The sequence below is a fragment of the Drosophila tropicalis genome, unplaced genomic scaffold, assembly GCF_018151085.1.
Source record: "Drosophila tropicalis isolate 14030-0801.00 unplaced genomic scaffold, ASM1815108v1 contig_443, whole genome shotgun sequence".
In the NCBI taxonomy this organism is placed as follows: domain Eukaryota; kingdom Metazoa; phylum Arthropoda; class Insecta; order Diptera; family Drosophilidae; genus Drosophila; species Drosophila tropicalis.
Genome location: NW_027172907.1, coordinates 3,271,048 through 3,292,622, shown reverse-complemented (window position 1 = coordinate 3,292,622; position 21,575 = coordinate 3,271,048). Strand labels below are relative to the sequence as shown.

The window sequence follows — 21,575 nt, the reverse complement described above, 5'->3', positions numbered from 1 at the left end:
CAAAGTCGTTGGCGCATGCCAAAATCACAATATCGTATCGTAAGACCTTTAAATATTCGCAGCATTAAAAAGCAATAAACAAACCTCGAAAGCTCTTCAAAATTTGTCTACGATGGCCAGGTGACAATGATGGGTGGGTGGTGCTGGGGGGTGGTTGGAGGTATATGGACATAATGGTATGGCACGTATTTCCGCAACAGTTGCATTTCTCGAAAAGGCGATAAACAAATTAAAAGCAAAAACAAAAATTAAAGAAATGAAATGCTCAAAAAAAAAAAAAACATAACAAAAGAAAACAACAGCAAAACAAAAAAAAAAACATAACACACGTAAAGAAAACAAGGCTGAAAAGTGGGGGAAAGATAGATTGAAAGAACTAAAGGGGGGCTGGACAGACAGGGACGGAAATTGTCACTTTGCTGCAGAATGAACACGTGCCGCTGATTAGTTTGTCAAGAAGGCCGCAAAACTGAGAGACAGAGAAAGGGAGAGCGAGTGAGACTGAGACTGAGTGAGTGATAAAAACAAAACACAAAATATATAGAGATAGAGTCGGCCTATGGTATGGAAATGCGAAAAAATTATAGACCCACAACGAGAGAGGGAGAGAAAAGAAGGCATAGATAGCTGCTGCTGCTGCTAGCCCCCCTTTCAACCCAAACATCCATCCATCTATCCATCTATCGCCCGCTTTTATATTGCGAACGCATCATAAAAATTATTTAACGCTATCGCACATTTGTCATGCCGCGTTGGCTCTTTTGCGTGCCTTTGGCTTTTATTATTGTTATACTTTTGTCTCTCTCTCTGCCACTGTCTCTGTCTCCATCTATCTCTTTCTTCATTTTTACGATTATTAAATTTCCTCAAATTCTACACTGACGTAAGAGTAATATACACACATGCACAAACACACACACATGCAGCCATGTATGTACATATGTAGGTCTGTGGTGGGAAAGTGTGTTCTTCTTTTTGGGTTAAGAGGAAAGTTGATTTGATTAGTCTCTCTGAGATTCATTAAGATTAAGACTAAACATCTAACTAGGTTATTGTACCACATGCTAGACTCATCGTAAGTCGGCGTGAGTGAGGGAGTGAATGAACAGAGGACATCCATGAACGGATCATGGTGCCCTGCACCCAGCAAAGATACATGGCAGTAGGAAGTCCTTTCAACCTTGTAAAGTAAATATACATATGTATTCTATTCTTGATCAGCGTCAATCAAAATCCGTTCGTTTTATCGGTTTCTCCAGTTTAAGACTTTTCCTGTTTATCATGCTTCTTTAAGATTATTTTCAAAATGCTAATGGGAGTAGAGAATGTAGAATGTAGAAGAAAAAACTGAATTCTAATAATCTATAAACAGAGTGAATCATTTAATTATTATAAAAGATATATTCTAATCATTCAAACATTTTAAGCAATAGAAATAGCCAAAAATAAAAAGGCCCAAAAATATCTATACATACACACACACACATACATATGTAGATGTATTTGTATGTTTTGAAAAAAAAAAGAAATGAAAAAAAGAATAATGTTTTGTATTATTCATTCAAGTGCGCACAACATAATATCACTCATACGCCTCGTGCGGCATTCTTCAAGGCATTCCAACAAACACATCACTCATACGTCATGTAAGACGCGCACGCATTCATTCATTCACTCCCTTCCCGTGTCGTCGTGTGTGTGTGTGTGCGTGCGTCTGTGTTCCCGTATCGTGTTTCGCATGTCGCTGATCAATAGAAAGCGCCGCCACCGACGCCTCTGCCGAATCCCAATGGAAAACCACTTTTCAATGCAGGAGGTCGACTGCCCAACTAAATGCTCTACTTCTGTCTTACCCTTCACATCCTCTTGCTAGCCGCCGGCCATTCAATCTAGACGTCTAGCCATCTGTTGTATTGTGTTGAATGTAAACACACTCACACTCACACACACACACACGTGGACAAACAAATAGATGCACACGCCGCAAAATGCACGCCCACAAACCACCTTAACCAACCTGGCTAGCCCCCCACTCACCTACCCTCCTAGCCACCCATCAACCCAACCATCCAACCACCTCATTTGCCCCTCATTTTGCCTTTTGTCTGGCCCAATTTCTTCGACCGCACGCGCAGCATTTTGTTCGCCATATGCAAGACATCAACTGAAGGCAAAATGATCGACATGTACACTGAGCAAAAAGCATGCACTTAATTTGTAGACAGCTCTTACCTATAAACATATATAACTACAATTCTTACAGTGTACAAATTGTCTTCATTGATAGTGTGTATATTGAAAAGTAGTGTGGGTGGAAGGCAAAATTTTCATCATATTTGTTGAATGCGCCCGCAGATCGCATTTCGCTCCAATTTTAGACTGCACACAACTCAATTTCTCACACCTCTTCAACCTCCCCTCCTCCACGCCGACTGAATTTTTCAGTTAGTCTCTTTTTCACACACACACACACAGGCACCTTTTCTCGTTTTTGGCGATCTTGTTGTTTATGCGAAATTCCCGTGTCTGCGGGAAAGAGGAGGGGGCCATCGCCCCTGATATCGTCTGGTATTGTTTTCTGTTTGCCACTAAAACCCAATGGACAGAGACCCCGCCGAATTGGGGAATTGTTTTTAGCGCGTGTGCAGGTTGCTTGATTTATATATGTATGTAAGAGTATATGCTGACTTGTCTACATTCGTATGATCGTATTGTTAACTTGCCCTGCCACAAATTGTGCAAATTTGGCAATGTCTTTTTGCCATATTTGCAATGATCATAAATAAGTTTGTTTCTTGTTTTCCTGTTTTATTTTGTTGCAAACAGTGGGGAGTACTTTATGCAAAGTACTCTCTAGCTTGAAGTTCAAAGGTGATTGCATCTTTTAGGTCAGAAATCAGATATCATTACAAGCGTTTAGCACAGGACTTGATCTTGGTTAGCAGATTTAGAAGAGAGAGAATTTAATCGATATAAAGCGATTTTAATCTGAAACAGACTGAAACTCTGAAATTCATTTCAATTTAAAAAATTTCCATCTTTCTTTTGTAAATTTACGCAATCAAATAGAATATTTTGCATTTTGACCATTCTAAATGCTATTTTACTACTTTTCAATCAAAAATCTATGTATATTGAGAATCTATAAACTCTTAATATATCTTCTATCTCCTTCACTTCTTAACTTCTTTGTTGAACTTCTCCTAGATATTTCAAAATTAAAAGTTAAACAACAAATACGAATCATTCAGTAATTTTGCTTTTGTAAGAGAGAGGGCGAAGCAAATTAAAATGAATTCTATAAAGAAATATAAGAATATGCGAACTTCAGTCCCATTTACATTTCTCTTCCCTATATATCCTTCTAGCAGATGACTCTAAGGCAAAAAGAAGAAATTTTCTCTATTAAGCGCAAAGAACGAACGACATTCGAAGTGTCAGAGAGCGAGCAGAATAATAATTTATTACTTCTTGAGGAATAAACCAAAGACTACTAGGTGAACTTCATATGCATCTCTCTCTCTAGTTTATAGGTACTCATTAGTAGTTAGTCTTCCAGTTGGCTACCCATTTTGTTTAGCGTTGAACGTTATTCAAATTTCCATGGCATGTGTGAAATTCCCATGAAATTGAAAATGTGGGCCCTAAAATTGAGTTTGGTCTGGTCATTGCTCATCTTGGGCAATTTATGATGACTCTTTGGCCGCTAACAACAAGAAGGAAGCAAAACGACAAAAGACTGAAGCTACTAGAAAGGAAACAAAAAAAAAAACCAACACAAAAAAAAGGCAGCAGCAAAAAGCTACCCTTTGGCTCTTTATTGAATATATGTTGTGTTTTGGGCCTTTTTTTTTTTTTTTTTTTTTTTTGTTTAGTTGTTGGCCGGGTTTGTGCCAAAAAATTTATGACAGTCGTTTAGAGTTTTGTTGTTGTTGTTGTTTTGGTAGTGTTGTTGTGGCGTGTAAACAAATGCGTTAATAGTTTGCCATTTGTTTTGAGCTACCTTTGCAAAAACTTTTTTCTTTCTTCTTGTTCTGTTTTTTGTTATGGTTCCTGTTGTTGTTGTTGTTGTTTCTTTCTTTCCATTTTGGCATTTTATTTATTGTTTAATTTTGTTGAGTCGCGTCGCTGTCGCTGTCACTGTTCATTTTCAACAGGGGCCACGTGCCGCAAATAAATATTCTATTGACCCCAAAGCGAATATTGACAATGGAGCTGAAGAGCTATAGGGGCCGCCAAGTGAGTGAGTTATTTTGTTCTTTAGCATCTTTTCCGGCTTACAAATCCGATTTCCATTCATGGAATTCACTTGAAAGTTAAGCTGGGATTGTTTTGCTATAATTGCTTTTGCAAGAATCTACATTGGTATTTGCTCTCTTACTATCTAGTATGTATGTACCTTTTCCTCTACAGTTGACTTTGGCCTTCCACAGTCCACAACTCAGCACTGGTGACGTCAGAGACAGAGACAGAGAGAGAGAGAGAGTGTAAACAGCAGAGTCAGCTCAGTTGTAGCAACAAAAATCGCTTCTCACCTGTTATTTGATAACTCTGGCATTTAATCAGCTAGCTCGCGCGCAAGCAGGCAACAATGTTGCCTCATTCTTCTTCATCACTTCTTTTACTTTTAACTAAAATAACTTTTTTTTTTTTTTTTTTTGCTTTCTGTCCATACAGATAAGTAATAGAGGGACATACTAAATAGTTAAAAATCAACATGTACAATGAAGTTGCAGAAAATAAACAAGACAAATAAAACAACAAAACAAAACAAAAATATGCTCAGTACTCAGGAACTTGAGAGTATTAGTATCGACCATGAGATACCCTTTAATCATTAGGCAAAGTAACTCTTACAATGCATTTAGTTTTCACTCTTATTTTTATAATACTCTAAACTAGTTCTTGATCTTGAAATAGAACAAGATTAATACAATGATTCATTCAAATGATTATTCCTTTTTTTAATTCTATATAAAAATTTGAATTTTTAACACTATATGGTTTTCTTTATATATTATATACATTTTTAAATTACAAAATTAAATGAAAAGAATGAAAAGAACTAAAAGAATTTGTTTTAGACGCAATCTAAAAACACAGATTTGAATACTTTTTTAATGATTAATAAGCAAAAAATTAAAAAATTACAAGTACTTAACTTATAAGATAAGATCACTGATCATCATACTCCTTAAAGCATCATTCTATGCCATGTATACCCATTGTTTTTAAGCTCTACTGCAGGGTATTAATTTTGATTTGATTTCATTAAGTTGAGGATTTAGTTATGCTGATTTGTATATGTATTTAGAGGTGTATATGAACGATGATAGGCTCAAGAGTGTCTAGACAAAGGCGAGTTAGACCCCTTACTTCCGTTAACTAACCATTTGTAGATTAACAAACCCATATCTTTGCCACCTTTTCCACACGCCCCCTTGTCTCACTGTCTGTGCGTTTTTCCTTCTCTATTCTGAGGACAAATGGGCAAGTTCATTTGCTGCATTAAATTTCATACTTTAAAAATAGCTAAGAAAAGTGCAAACTGTAAATACTGAAAAAAAAACAATTCTAGTCTAAAAATTTCACATTTTCAGGGAAAAACGCATTAAAATTATTTTTATGATTCTGCAATAAACTCATAACAAAAATAAGAAACAAATCCATGCGTAAACACCAGACACAGACAACCGAAACTGAAACCGAAACCGACCGAAACCAGCCAAATGGCAAGCACAAATTATTTATGTAAATATGTATATAATAAGCAGCAAAAACGGCAAAACAGAGACCTCAATTTCTCAATTTCGCAATTGCGTCAAATACTTTCGAAATGGTGTTCACGTGCGATCAAGTGATCGGCTCCATGTGCCACAATCGTCGACGTCGCTGCCAGCCACCAAACGCATGACACAAGCAGCCACCAACCAACCACCCACCCACCAGCACCACCGAACGACACGAGGAAACCTACCCAACGAACCATCAACCAAGATAAAGACAAGTCAGTCAGTCAGTCAGACAGACTGATCGACCGATCGACTGACTGGCACAGCTTCAATGAGTTAAGCAAATGTTTTTGCCAAAATGTTTTCTAATTTCTTGGAAATTATCGATGTATTGAATTGTATTCTCTCAATTGTGTCGTTCACCACGTACGCCTACAAAATAGAATTTTTCCCATGAATTTCAGTGAATGCCATTAATAGATATTGCGAATGAATGAATGTAAGAATGAGAGTAAAAAGTTCATGGAAATGAATGAATGAAATATTGATCGATATGGGCGAGGGGCAGGCGGGATGCAGTCAGTTTCCCCACATTCTTATATCTTGTCTTTGATTCGATGTTTAAATGGCATTTGTCTTTGTGGAATGTTTTGAAATATCAAAGAGCAAGTTGTATTGAAATTAATCATAACTCATAATCGATTCGGAGAATCGATAAATTTGTTGTTACGCCAGAAATCAAACAAATTGTATTATACTTTCTTTTGAGACATTTAAACAATATACCTACAAATAGTTACTTCTTCGAATTGATCTCAAGCGTTAGTTTGAGGGACAAGTCCCATTATCTTTAGTTTGGCAAAAAATTAACTTCATTTGGTTAATTAGCACAAAACTAATTAAAAGAGGATGACATAAAATAACAAAAGGCAAAAACTAAAGCAAGTTTCACACCAAACAGAAATGCCAAATTCCATGATGATGTTCATTATCAGTGCCAATCGTCAGAATGTATTAATTCCGAATTCATTAGTTGCTAGTGTGATTGTAGCAAGAGGAAAGAAAAAAAAAAAAATTCCGTACCACAAAACGCGTGCCCAAGTCACGCACTTCATGGCGATACATTCAGCCCAAAATTTAGAGGCGTGCGGGGTGGGCAGGGCAAGGAGAACTTGGGGATTTTCACAAGCGCGCAAAAAAAAAAAAGCGCATGATCATAACACGGGGCCGGCACAAGCCCATGTCCGAGCACATTTATTCACTGATACAAACATATTGGGTTCTTTCACCTCAATTTCAGAGCTTAGTTAGAAATCATGTTTGGGTTTCAAGACCACACCACACACACACACACACACACACACACACACACCACCACACACACACACACACACACCGCACTACGAATTCAACTTCGATGGCATTTTCAATGTCAACAACAACTATATAAAAGATAAGGGCGATAAGGGGGGCGCGGCCAGGCAATAAAAAACAAAAACAAATAAAAACAAATACACCTAAAGCACTCACACCAAATGTTTCGTCCCGTTTTTGTGATACTCTTTAATTGCAAATTAAATGAAAATACTATTTACTTTCCATTTGCTAACAAAAATTTCCACCACAATGCAAAATTTTATTGCCAAATACTTTCCTAAACTCTTTGACAGACTTTGCTTGAAGTTTTTGGCTTTGTATATGGCTTAATATACCCCAAAAAAGAAATACACAAATTAATAAGGAAGAGAATTACGAATTATAAACAAATTTTATTCGCGCGTGGCAGGCAGAGCAGAGGAACAAAACAGAACAGAAGCTCAACAGGTGGCAGCAAACGTTGCTTCTCCTAGGAAGGAATGCGGGACTTTTTATGTATGTGTGGAGAAGGTATGTACATACATATGTAGGTATTTACGGGGATATAAGTTAGTATGGGTAAGTTGTCTGTCTCACTCTCTCTCTCTCTTGTCTTGTGGCATGATGATGGGCAAAGGGTGTGCCCCTGCTAAATAACATGATTTCATTCATGCTATCTGACAAAAAAAAAAAACCAAAAATTTATTACCATTGATAGAAGAATTGCGTTGCAATTTTGTTTTTTTTTTTTTTTCATTTTTAATTTTTATAACTCGTATAAATTGTATAGAGAATAAGAATGAATACATATATATGTACATAGTATTGTATGTCCTATGACATTAAATTTCCATTTCAATTCATTTCGATTATTTAATAAATTTATTATTATTTCATCTTGTTGTTATTTTAGCGCTAATCTATGTCGTAGTCTGTTTGCATGCCTTGTGCACCTGCTAAAATAGAAAATTGACTAAAAATGACTGCGTCAATAAATCGAATTTCATATTTTGTTGGGGAATGTTATTAGATAAGTAGAGCAGCTCCCCCCCACCAACTACCCACCAAACAGATTGAAGGTCAGGCTGATAAAAACGAACAAAAAATTGGTAAAAGAAATAACAAAACGGTCTAAAGAAATGACGAAAATAATACAAATATGATGCAGATGATTCGATTCATTCAAAAACATTCAAATCCATGGGAGAAAAATCAGTTGAAAAGTTATAGAAAATGCATCTTTCAGTTATCAAGATTACAAACTGTGATAATGTAAACAAATAAATGTGACCTTGAGTGAATGAAAGTAAACAATATGAAAAATAGCACTAATAATTTTTAATTTGTTTATAAAGTTTTAACAAATTTCAAAATTTAATCGAGAATTTTCCCCACCCCACCCCCCCATTCGGAGCAAAGTTGGCTGGATGACACATCAAAAAAGTGACACAATAAATTATGAATTTTGTATTATAGCCTATTAAAGATAATTATAGATTTCGATTCGATACTTGTATAGCATGTTTATTGGATTTTGGTCAATGATGTAGGGATTTGTATATGTACATATGTATGTATTGTATATATGTACATACGTTTTACCTGTAGTTCAATATGTATGTATACACGATAGAAATTACGCATTCGATTTTGCTAATTGCTTTCGGGTTGTTATTTATTTTTATTTGTTATTATTATTGTTGTTGCTACATTCTATATATAGACTTCCGAAACTGCGTACCATATTTATGGAGGGAGGGAAGGGTAGGTAGGTAGGTGGGTGGGTGGGTAGGCAGACTTTCTCGATTGACTTCGATCTATTGATATTTGTGTATGCTCAAAGCTGATTAAACTTAACTGCACATTGTATGCACACACACACACTCATACACCCACACTCATACACACACAACCCGTACATATTGGCAATTATTTATATGAATTTAAGGCATATACATATGTACATATATATTTGTTTTCGTTGCGTAGTTTTTACATTTCTGCTGAATTTTCGCCTTTACAATGTTATTGGCCCCACTCGCTTTAGCTATCTCTTTCTCTCTGTCCTTCTTTCTCTCTCTTTTTCTCACAAACTACGCAATTGATGAAGTGTAAATGAACGTAAACGTCGCCGTCGTCGCATAGTTTGCGTCGCACTTGTTCTCATACCTATAGCCGGACAGTAATCGCCATTTGTATCTGTCAGATACTTTAGACCGCCGTTCGCCTGATTTATGAACTACAACAGAACGACACAATTGCCCCGTTAGTTGTTGTAGTAGTGCAAATTGTTATGTTTATTATCGTCAATTGTGTAAAGTAAAATCGTAAAAATGTAATTTCATTGTATAATTAATAATTAAATACAAATTCATGCGGCACAGACACAGATACTTTCCCCCTCTCCCTTTCTCTCTGTCTTTGATGGAACATAAAAAACCTTTCAACATCATTTAAAGAGACACAGGGTAAGCCCATATCTTGCCAGCTAGCCCAGGCCAGGCTAACATGCTTGGCCAAATGTCTGTCTGGCGTACACACAAACACACACACACACACATAGTTTGAGATCTAATTTAAGACCTCCCGAGTTTGGTCTAGACTCACTCCGTTTCCGATTTGCTCGAGCGATGCCAATTAACATTTACGCTTACTTCAATTTGTTTGTGCAATTGAACAATTCATTCGCTTGACGTTTAAAAATAGTTTTTGCCTGATTTCGTTTGGTTTGTTGTTGTTTTTTTTTTTTTTCAATATTTATTTTTGGCCACTTTTCGACGTCGCCGTCGTCGTCCATGGACCGCTTGCCATGTCGATACGTCTTTGATGTTTATTTTTAGATACAGAAATCCAAAAAAAGAAAAAGCAAAACACAACAACAATAACGGCTAAATGGCTGGAATGATTTCTGAGGCTAAGTGGTTGTTTGTTGTGTTAATAACATAAACAACAGACAGCCAGCCCAGCAGCAAAGAAAAAGTCATGTGAGTGGCTAATGTGAGGGGCCGGCAAAACGATTAGTTCACCCACCTTCACTTGCTCCGCCAAAAACTCGTTCATTTTCACAATTGATCTGCCAAGAAATTCCGTGTTTGGATTTATAATAATAACATTTGTTGTAATAGAAACTTTTAAGATTAACAAGCTTTGAGTTAGAAGTAGGCAAAGGTAAAACAAATTAAATTTTTAATAATTAAAAGATAATTCGCTTAAGATTTGACAACACTTGTTGAGAAAAACTTTAAGATTTTGCGTCTATTAAAGGATATTTTAAGCGAATTCATGACCCTCGTTTGCCCTTAGTATTATAAATGCAGCTGGCTCACTCTGCGTATACTTAATAAGCAATTCACTTATGTGAACTAAAAATCAAACTCGTTTTGAATGAAATGACAGAGCAACCCTAAATTAAGTGATTGGGGCCCCAGGATTTGGATTGCATGCTAGACTTGAAATAAATATTTCAAACTTGATGCTCGTCTCTAAGCTGTAAAAAGGTTCAACAATGTGGGAAAACCAAATTATTGAATGATATATGCATCTGTGAATTATATGAATTGGAATTGAATATTACTAGATTTGTTTACCCTTTTTGGTATATAAACTATGGCAAACTGTCAATTAAGTCCAGTCTTTGGTCTTTGTAAGATTAGACATTAAAGATAAACTTCGGAATCAATTACATATTTGATAATTGATAGCTTGACTTTTTGTTTATTGAATTAAAGATTTCTAGTTAATATTATTGTTGAAATGTGAAATACATATGAAAATTTATTCAACTTGATTCCTATAGTAATTCCCAGAAATGGGAAAACACTGCCAATATCAACTTCTCTCTGTCTCCTCGATTCAATGTAATCTCTCTGTCGGCAGCTGGTGAAAAGGGGGGCACAATGGGTAGGAGGCGTGCCCATTAAAAGGCCCCAAGTAGCCTCAACCACAATATGGACTTTGATTTTGAGTTGTTTTTGTTTTGATTCTGCCTTTTCCCGGAGACTGTATTCCAATGTTATTCAATGTGCACGCGTACGGCAAGTGCAACTCAATTTCGTAAATGTTTATTTGCCCAACTCCATGCCAACGTATCATCCTCTATGTAGTATGTGTATTCAAGTCATTAACTTGGCAATTAGCTGAGCTAAAAGTTAATATTTGCATTCTTATTTTTGCTTAGATTAATTACAATCATCATAATTTGCATGGCGCCAGCCAAAAGAAACAGACACAGATTAGACAAAACAAAAAAGGTGCCCAAGAGGCACCTAATGACTACTTCTCTGATGGGTTACGCTTTATATTTTCTTTCTTTCTATGTATGTATGTATGTGGGTCATTCGATAAGGCATGTGAGAGTGAGTACTTTAAATAATTCACGTGAGTCGCCTAGCCATTTGTGAATGATTTACGACTTGACAGTGCGAATATCTTATGACAAGAGGTAATTCCTCTACCCAAACCCTGCCTTGCTCACCCTTTTGGTCTTTCAGCATTACCTTGGCTTGGCCAATTTAGCGATACATATGTTTTTAGCCTGCTATCTATCTGCATATGCATATAGGGGAAATTGAAATTGTGCGCTGTAGTCGATGTGGAGAATTGGAAATTGGAACGGAAATCTATTAAATCACTTCTGTGGGAACACGGTATAACCTTTTGGCATTGCGGGCACCACCACCGCTGCTGGTGCTACTGTCAAGAAATCTTGGATAGTCGATCAATTTTAATGGTCTGCCACTGGAATTACACTTGGACTTGGGGCCTCTCTCACAGGTAATAACTAACCCCATATAACAACTTGCCGCCGGTGAGCAGCAATTCCGAATGATAATAAACATAAAGCAAAGGTAAATGTGATATGCAAAATACTCGTACTTACCTACGCTCTCTGACTTTTACACACAGGCCACACACATTGATGCACAGTGGTATTCAATAGCTGGAAAAAAACACCAAACAAATTTATAGTTTATTTCATTGAACTATTGATCAGTTTTATGTATTTAACTAAATTTTGTGCCTCTACAGATAAAAAGAGTAATAAAGTCAGGAATATTTTAAGTAGTCCAAATCAGAGATGAATGATTCGTTTTAAGTCACAAATAAAATGAATAACCACAAAAAATAATGTTTCTGTTTCCATTTTAGTCTAATTTTGGGGCACTGTAACATTGTTTATCAAAAGCTCGAGCGAGTCAGCGATTAAATTGGCAATTATATCGCCACATCGGCGCCTCGCACGTGACCAGTTTCAAGTTCAGCGTCGCAATCGCACTCCGGTGGTATACAATGTTCGCATAATCGCATATAACCACGAAACCACAGAAGGAAGACGTAGAATAAGCATAGAAAGAGAGAGAGAGAGAGAGAGAGAAGTAGGTGGCGGAGTAGAGTGCAGAGTGCGTTGAGTCCATGGTCATTGACAACAAAACAACAACCAATAGGGGCATAGGATATCTAGTACAATATACTTATTATCTAATGCACCAAGAACTGAGTTAGTTATTGTGGGTCGACGAACATTACGCGCATTTGCCCTACGGGAGGTTGTCACTCAGTTATACACATACATACATACATACATACATTTGTATGTAGGTGAAGGGAACAAATGCCAACGGAGGGCAGCGCATTGTGCAAAGTTAGACAATGCCCGGACAGTTGATGGGGGGGATTATATGGACGATGAGCTAAAGCTGATGCTGAAGCTGATTGTGAAGCTAAAGCCGCATCTGAAGCGGATGTGGATGCGGTTGCCCCAGGATGAGCACGCCACTAAGGTTGTGAAGTATTGCTTATGTCAAGGACAGTCACTGAGAAGGTTATGCACTCAGTGGAATAAGGATTTAACAGAAAAGAAAATTACTTACATTTTGAATTACACAAAAAACAACAAAAATAAACACAAATTGAAATGAATAAAATGAATAAAAATAAATCTTATCTGTATATTATTATTTTGAAATAAAATAATGCAGCATTTGCCTCATTCCATTTTTGTCAACAATCACGTATACGCAAAATGTGACAACTAAAGTAATAACATTCGCAACATAGATTATTACGATGTAAATGTTGACGGAAGTTAAAAAAACTTCATTTTTCTAAAAGTTCTTACTAAACCTTGTACATATAAGCCGATTTGAGGTTAATCTCACAAAGGAGATTATTTTATGGCTAGCACCAAAAAGGTGAACAAGTTATCTGTGGAGCTCAAAAATAACCAAATTCCATTAACATCAGATTTAGGAATTACAACGGCCCAAAACTAGTTAAAAATTATAACTTAACGAAGAAACCCCTTTCTTTTTTAACACATTTCGAGCAGATCGAAATTTCTAACAGAAAATGTTTGCTTCAACGTTAAAGTTAGTTGAGAATTACAACCCAATCAAAAATACTTTCCTAGCAGTTTAAAATTTAGAGAGAAACAAATACTTAGCTTGCTGAAATAATGGCATAATGTAATTAGAATAATAACGATGTTAGTTAATTATTTTAGAAAATTTAACATTTGATTCTTGACCTCAAAAATAATTGGCTAAAGTTTGTAAAGAGATACATATTTTAGTTTTAATACGAAAGGCTTTTTGTTTTGCCACATTTAGGTAGAAAAAGAGCACTAAAAACACTTCAAGAGGCATAAAAACTTTTTAATTAATTGCATGTGACTTGAATAGAATAAAAAATTCCATTAATAGTTTAGTCGATAGTTTAATAAATTTTCTATAGATCTTTTGGTGCCATCTTTTTGGCATAAATCATGCCAAATCTATTTAGTCAAGAGATTGGACGATATCTAAAGAACCTACTAGTATAACCTCCCATGGCTATATCGCACCTCTGATCAATACGATCCACCCTCCTTACTCACCGAAATACACACACACACACACACATATAGACAATCAACTACAATGACTGGGCATAAATATATGTACATACATATATAAACAACAATAATTTCATTTGGCATATTTCACAATATTGTTATTTTTGGTTTGGGTGCTATTTGTTATTTATTTATTCATCAGTTGATTTATGTGGAAATTCGAATGATATTTTTAACATTGCGCTGATGAATTTTCTATTTCTATATTCTGCTTTAAGGCGATTGGCATCGGCGAAACTTGTCGGCTTCGTTGTCGCCGTCATCGCTTCATAAAATGGCATTAAATGGTATTAAAGGTGCCAAAAAAACCAAAAAAAAAAAAAAAATAGGTGATATTTAGTTTTCGTTTATTTGAAGTGTGCCGATTTCAATGGCGGGGAACTACGTGCCCGCCCCTCGATTCCAAATCAATTATGACACTGTGAACTGGCGCCAATATATATAAATATATGTGTGTGTGTGTGTGAGTGTGTGTGTGTGTGTGTGTGCGTATGTGTTTCTGAGTGTTGCACTACGTTTTGAGGGCTCGCTGCCTTCTCTGGTAAGTAAACAACTAAAACCTGGGGGGGAATGGAATTTTTTTCTCTTTTTGTTGTCTTTCTAAAGATTAGCGTCGTCGTCCACCTGCTCCACTAGCACCACTCTGAGCTTGTGCCCCAATGCCAGCACTCACGCCAGCTCCGGCCCCGGCACCATCTTCAGCCCCATCGGCAGCTCCGTTGCCATGAGCCTCGAAATTGCCACCAGCACCACCAGCTGCTCCTACACCCGCCTGAGCAGCTCCCATGGCTTCGCCCTGTCCTGGCACTTGGGCTTGGATTAGGCCCTAATTGAATGGATGAAGAAGAATGAAATTCTCAGGGTTTCAGAGTTCAAAATCTTACCACAAGCAACAGCATAGTTATGCCCAACAATAATAAAGTCAACTTCATTGCAACAACTTTTGGATTATTGAATCAAGCAATGCCTTTTATATCAAAATTAAAAACACAATGTTCATAGGGATATTTAAATTGCGTGCTAATCTCAATTGTTGCCCGATCTTTGCATGAACATACTAAAAATTTGAACAATTAATTTCCAATTAATTAATCATAGAAAATCTAAATTATAGCCAACTTTAGAATACACTGCAAAATTGAGATATTTTCTGATAAACTTACAAATTACAAATTATTTTATGTGGAATATAAATTTATTAGATTTATTAAATATTAACTAATTTTTAAACTTTGAGTATATATTTTTATTCGGCCTTTCCTTTGTTTAGATAGGTTAGTATATAAATGGGTTCAGTCATTTTATTAACTTGAACATAATCATTTCATCTTCATTCCTGGCCAGATATCATCTACATGACTCGTGTGATTAATATGGTTGTTGTGTGTATTGTGGCTGTTTTTTTTTTTTTTTTTTTTGTTGCTTTCACATTATTAAAAAATTATTTATAAAAATTTATTTGTTGACAATCCGTTTAATTGCCCACGTGAACATTGAACGATGGCAAGAGTCGTGGGGATTGCATGCTTTTTTTGTAATTTTTTCTATTAATAAATATAATACAGTCCCCGTCTGGGGGGGAGTGGCTGTGGTGTGGCGTTTGGAGAGTCTAGTCCAATCGAATCCAGTTCTATAGTTCTCCCAGCCAGATAAACAGACAGCTAGCCAGTTAGTCAATATGTCAATTGTGTGAATGATGACACTATTGTTATTGTCTGACTGACTCTGAGTGATGTTTGTGCTTGTTGTTGTTATTGTTGATATTGTTAATGAAAATTATTAAATAATCGCCCCGAACGAAAAGGTTAAATAAAAGGGAACACGACTATGTATGCGAAATGCTTGTATTTTTAATCAAAATTATATAGAATAATGAATATATAGATTGGAATTACTTAATATGTATAATCTAGTTACAAAATGACTTAGGTGACTTTTTTCTACATGAATAGCCTTCCTGAGTTATGTTGCTTATTAAAGTTCTTATAACTAAAGCACCTAACTAATACCTGAGCTGAGATTTTAGATTCTTGAAGACTTCTTAAAGTTTCAATAAAGTTTTTTTAACAAAAGATATACAAGAACACGCAATATTTAATCAATTAAAGTGAACACGTTCGAATTATGGCATTGATGATATTTTAATAATGATATCATATACATACATACATATATCCCCAATAAAGGACTTCCTCATCGGACTTCAATCAGTGATGCAGTAACAAATGATTTTTATTGCATTTGATGAACATTTAATTTTGATTTAATTTTTAATGAGCTCACGGAATGTGTTCGCTGACTTTTTTTGGGCCTGTCAGAATGAGTTTTTGTTTTTCGTTACGTTTCGTTTCGTTTCTCCTTTCTTTGGTACGTTTTACCTTGCTGTTGTTTTTGTTATTGATGATGTGGGGCTGACGCGGGGGCAGGGGGGCCAGGGATGAGCTACGTGATAATCGGTGATTATTGCCATTATTGTGGCCACCCACAGCCACAGTCAGAATTAAATAAATATTGTACTTGTACATACATAAATTTGCAACAACAGTTCGACGCTTCGTTTATGTAAATAAATAAAATTCTGAGTGAAATGTATAACCACCAATGAGAGCCAGAGGAGCTAGGCCTAGGAAATATGATAGAAACTTTTTGTACCATTCCATAAAAAGAATGACTATCTACATTCTATTTACTTTCCAATGTCATTATTTATATACTTAGTCTATGCAATGAAAAAGAAAGAAACTTTAGGTAACAGACCACTAATATTTCAGTCAACTTATCATTTTATCTAATATGATTCAAATATTTTCTCTTTCAGATTTAGATTTAGACGTTTTATCATCTTTTATATTTCAAACTTTTGAAGCGCCCTTCAGGAAAGTGTGGCTGGCATTCTTCGTATTCTAAAATATAGTTTAGTCAATAAAAAATCGTTATGAAATCGTTAAAACTTTTATGTAGAACTGCTTACATATTGAACAGTATGTATAATGTTCTTTTTTTAAAGTAACGAACAAAACGTCATTAAATGTTTAATTGGAATTGACTACAAATAAATATACTAAGCAAAATTACAAAGACAATGACATTACAGAAAAAGATTAATGAAGATTAAGTTTTCAAGAAGCAATAATCATGAAAACTTCCTATGCCTTTAAAGCCTCTAAAGTCCTAACTATCCTAATCTTTTAATGTTTAAAGTACTTTTTCTTTCCATTTATTATTTTGAGTTTTGTAACCTAAATTTGGTTTATTAATAAAGATTCACTGTGGGTTTGGGCAAGTTTTTTCCTAATAATCCAATAAGTTTGGCCTATGTATTTCCAATAAATTTTTTTGGCTGTTGAATTGATGTAAATTGTCTAATGTTTGTAAATGTTTCAAATGGTCGAAACTAAACTGGCTGACAAATGGTAAAAGCAAATTGCCACTAAGATGCAAACGGGCACTATATAATGCCATAATATGTGGCTCCTACTTGGAGATATGAATTCGAAATCTGGGGAATGGCTGCAGATTCCAATAGAAAAATGGTACAAACTTTTCAAAACAAAGCTCTGCGGCAGATGACAGGGTGCCCATGGTTTATCCGAAACGCCTCACTACACTATGATCTTGACGTGGCAACAGTAGAAGATCAAATGAATCGCCACACCAGCAGGTACAATGACAGGCTACAGACTCATGCAAATCGACTAGCTAGACCCCATGCGAGCCAATGGACCATCCACAGGCTAAAGAGAAGGCAATATCTTACAATGATACACTAAGTTGCTGACTGATTTGTATAACTAAATAAACAACCACTAAAAATATAGATTTTTGTAATTAAGATTAAAAAGTTCACTGTTAGCAGTAACTGTTTGGCGTATTACATTATGTTGGGTTCAAAGTTTTGTTAAGATCATTTGTCAATCGATTCCATGCTAAAATACAAAAATACATGAAAAAATGTTTGTAATTGAAGGCGAAACAAATGAAATTTCCAATATAGTTAAAATCCGTAGAGAAAAATATTAGGATATGCGATTTATAGGCACTAAGACGAAAGAAGCCGTGATGTTATTTAAAGAACTGATGAAATGATTTACTATTAATAAAAAACCGTCGAAAAAGACAGGTGGTAAAAATAGTTTAAAAGTACTGAAAGTACCTCATATTTTTATGATTGTAAACAGAGTATATACCCTTAAGTCTTATTAATAGGGTAGAATTTAATAGGAAAAAAACGAACGAACAACAAATATCATTTTGGTGGTTTTTGCCACCGAATGTTGCAGTTGCATTTTGCATTTTCCAAATTGACATGCGGCTTATTCATTTATTTATTTATTTATTTGCTTATTTATTTAAAAATTTAATGATGGCCGATACTCGGAATTGAAATCGCCGTTGATATCGAAACCGTCTGTAGCTGGTGTCGGAAACGGAGTCGTCCGGGGTGGTCCTCATTGTCGATTGCAACAATAACAAAAATTTGCAAATAAACAAATTAACTCTAAAAAATCATTGAAATTACCATTATTTACTGTAATTGTTTTGTTTATCATGTATGCAATTTACAAAATTATGCAGTTAGGTGGGACTGCTGCCTCTGATGCTGCAGCCAATGCAGAAAATACAGCAGCAATAAATCAATTATTGAAATGAAAATTTTCCTCATTTGTGTGTTTTTTTTTTTTTTTTTTTATTGTTATTTTGTTTTGTTAGAGGAAGAGACTCCAGATTATATGGCGCAAATGAATCGTGGGGAGACAGGGGGTTTTTTTTTTCGTAATTTTTGCAATTCATTATATTCTAAAACAGAATGAAATTATATAATCGATAAGATTGTATGATACGAATGCGAAAAGTATTGAAAATGCGGAAAAGATGTGTATCTTTTATCCAAGGGCTTTAAAATATATTGTGTTCAATAAAGGTTTCGAGAATTAAAACTCTACGAGGGCTACTTCATTTAAATTTCGGAATGTCTATATATAAAATCCGGCAATACAATAATAAATATTATACAATTTGTTTACAATGAAATTTGAAAATTTTCTGAGATTTCTATGAATTATTTTTCCTTTTTGACTTTTTTGACTTGGCTTATCCTAACAAAAATTTGTCGATAAACTTAGCTTAAACAACAGTTTATAGCTGAATTTGCAGAATTTGATCGTACATAGTTTAGGTCATCCAAAATCTGTTGTTGTTTATAATGAGATAGAGGAAGATAGAGGCATCTTTGCACTTTATTTACATTTCGTTAGAGTAAAAATCTTATACTTGATGTTTAGGAAATCGAGACAGGATATGTGGATACATGTGGATGAGCTGAAAACTAAGAACGAGTTTGATGCAAATGGTCTATGGGAAAATACATCCTGTGGGAGCAGAGGTAGAGCAACATAGGACTGTCAATTGTGGGTCTGAGAGATCCTTTGGAAAAAAATTTAAGAAGAATTCAAAAACCAAGTTTTGAAGAAGTCTCAAGAGGAATGGAAAATGTATTCATCCGTATTCGAAAAGTTGTATCCTTGTTTGCTATAGAATTGACTTCATGTCAATAATATATTTAAGATTAATAGTTTTGTAAAAGATTGATAATCTTAGTTTTTTTTCCCCCCATTTGAAACTTTTGCGGATGCGAGTCCAGATAAGAATTGAAGGTTACCAAAAAACAATAAGAAATTGATAGCTTCTTAGTTAGAGTAACTAAGAAAGATACTAACTATGTACCTATGTATATAAAAGGTATATAAATGGTATATGTATCATGCTTATTTGCAGTTTTTTTTTTTTCGTTATTATTATTTTTTTTATTTCATTTCATTTGCCGCTCGCAATTTTTCTGAGAATATTTGACGCGTACGTGTGACATATTTTGTGGAGGCGCCGCCGATAAGGCGCGCTCCAGACGACAGCAAATAACAACAAAAGCAACAATAACAATTCCAAGATATATTGTACATACATACATACATAACTGACAGTTGTTGTTGTTTGGTTTTTAGGTACGAGTTGGCATTCGAATCGCATCACAGCAATGGAAATTGTAAGTCCCCAACGATGGCCCCCCACAAACATACCCACATTTACACACAGACACACACACACACACACACACATTCATTATATGTATATGTATATATAATCCAACAACGTTCGTCAACAATCTTCGATGTAAATAATTACAACGAATTCGCATAAAACGCAAATTGTGACTAATAAAGACGAACGACGACTGAGAACCACACTGAAGGTACTTTTTTTTACGTACACCCGACAAAATGGAACAAAAGTAAATAAAATTTCCCTGAAACACAATTTGGGGGATTCCCCATGGAATCGATCTTAATAGGCCTAAAGAAAAAGAGAGAGAGAGAGAGATAGAGATAGATCTGTGAATGGAATTTTTTTGTCAATCAAAACTTGTTTCTTACAACAAAATGTTTAAGTCCAAAGATCATTTGGCTAAAACTAATTAATTAATTGTTTAAAAAGAAAACAAAGCAAAATTATATATTAAGTATTTAATTTGCTGACAACTAAAACTAAAAATAAAATACATTTAAGAATGTATTGGAAATATTTGTCTTTATGAATTATTTGAACTAGCTGGGAAATAAAATTAATAATATTTTAGAAAGTTTCATTTAATTGTTAATAAATATGAAAAAAATGGAAACCTCAAGAGTTTCCGAGGCTTTTTCTGTTCCTTTTTTTGTTGGGTGTACGTACATACAAATATATTTATATATATATATTTCTTGCGTTGGTCGATAAGTCGCAATCGATGTGTATGATTTATGCGATGATGGGAAAGGAATGAAGGTCGCTACGGCTATCGCATACCGCTGTAAGAAGACAAACCAACCCACCGACCGACCTACAGTCCTACCCACTGGGATAATTAAGTCTGATACTGGTTGAGTTACACGCCTCTTCAGCTTTATGCGCCCACCTAATACCCTGTGTATGTGTGTGTGTGTGTCTGTGTGTGTGGGCGGTCTTTAATTGCCCCTGCCCTGGCACACACCAAAAAGGAGAAGGGATAATAAAGGACAGTCCAGGGAGGCAGGAGGCAAAGCTGAAGATGTGCAGTTTGTGTTTATAAAGCGTAAAATGAAATTATCATCGCCCATATTCAATTATCCTGACCAATGTAAGTCGGTGGTGGGTGGATGGGGAAAGTGATGGGAATTTAAAGGGTGAGCAAATGATGAAATGAGAAGATGCTTGTAGTCGTTGACCTGTTTAACCCTGTGGCATATTCCAAAGGACATTCCCGAATAGCTGAATATACTAATGAAAGAGAAAATTTGGAAAAGTTAGTTGCCCGTCTCGTTGAAACTTGAGCTGCATTTTGTTATCTAAGCGATTATATATTAACCTATTTTATTGATTACTTTTCAAAATCTTTGATTGTTTATTCTGTTTTGGTTTGCATAACGCCTCGGTGATTACGTCTTTGTTTGGCTATTTCATTTATTTAATTTTTTTCCATTCGCCAAATTGACATAATTTGAAATATGCAAAATTTGCTACAAATGCGAATTTTTTTAAACATTACATAAAACTAAAAACCTCTTGAAGTAAACAATAAATTG

At 35.2% G+C, this 21,575-nt stretch overlaps 2 long non-coding RNA genes across 2 annotated transcripts in view; both read right to left on the bottom strand.

Moving 5' to 3' along the window:
• LOC137574120 (uncharacterized) overlaps positions 1-11,994 on the bottom strand; it is a 210,279-nt gene extending 198,285 nt beyond the window's left edge. The window contains exon 1 of the long non-coding RNA XR_011031944.1: positions 11,968-11,994. This is a non-coding gene — a long non-coding RNA (uncharacterized lncRNA). The remainder of the gene's footprint in view (positions 1-11,967) is intronic.
• Positions 11,995-14,306: 2,312 nt separating this feature from the next.
• On the bottom strand, positions 14,307-14,919 carry LOC137574125 (uncharacterized). Its single transcript, XR_011031945.1, has 2 exons — positions 14,865-14,919; positions 14,307-14,806 (listed from the first exon to the last, which is right to left on the bottom strand). It is a non-coding gene; the product is annotated as an uncharacterized lncRNA (long non-coding RNA).
• Between the last annotated feature and the right edge of the window lie 6,656 nt (positions 14,920-21,575).